Raw genomic sequence first — 846 nt, forward strand, 5'->3', positions numbered from 1 at the left:
GTTTTTTTGGAGTTTTTGTAGGTAGGTAGGAGGGGGGGTAGTTAGGTTAGTTAGGGTTAGGGTTAGGGTATTGAGGGTTAAGGTGGTGAGGGTTAGGGTTTTTACTTTTTGGATCATTTTTTATTTCACTTCTTATTAATTTTTTATTTTTTTATAATTCGTTAATTTTTCATTGTAAGTGATGCAGAGGCCTTTTTTGATGCGCAATCTGAACAACATTCTTACAGTATTCATCTTGGTCTTCATTTTTTTCGCATGAAGCATCAACGCGGTTTATTACGCTTTTGCTTATTTTTCTTGTGTCAATTTCACCTCTGCGTTTTGCGCTGCGAGAGGCTTCAATTTTTTAAAACGCTACCGCGTGGCAATTTCGCTAGGAGAAACGATTTGCTTTTCAGGTGCCCTAAAATTTTTTTTATTATTTGAAACTGGCAGAATATGGGGTTTGGCAGCTAAAGCCAGCCGACATAGCAGCTTGGACAGGTCGTACCTTGGCACAGCAACCCAACAAATGCGAGCGGAGCTTTCAAACAAATAGCTGAAGCAGCAGAAGGACAATGCAGGTGCATCGCCATTCCCTAACAGATCCGGCGGAAGTCGTCAAAAATCTTAATGAAGAGTCCCATAATCACTACGGACATAAATCCACAGCAAAAAAAAACAATCCAACAATAGAAGAACAGAATAAATGCAAACTGAAAAACACAACTGCAGAAGAATACGCAAACGAGGACTGCGAATATAATGCTGCCAAAAACACAAGAATTCAAACCTAAACCAGGAAGAGAAAACACATCAGCAGGAACAAGAGAGACAATTACCGTGGTAGATTAAAATAAACACCGA

The sequence above is a fragment of the Trypanosoma equiperdum genome, assembly GCF_001457755.1.
Source record: "Trypanosoma equiperdum strain OVI genome assembly, contig: ctg_201, whole genome shotgun sequence".
Lineage (NCBI taxonomy): Eukaryota > Euglenozoa > Kinetoplastea > Trypanosomatida > Trypanosomatidae > Trypanosoma > Trypanosoma equiperdum.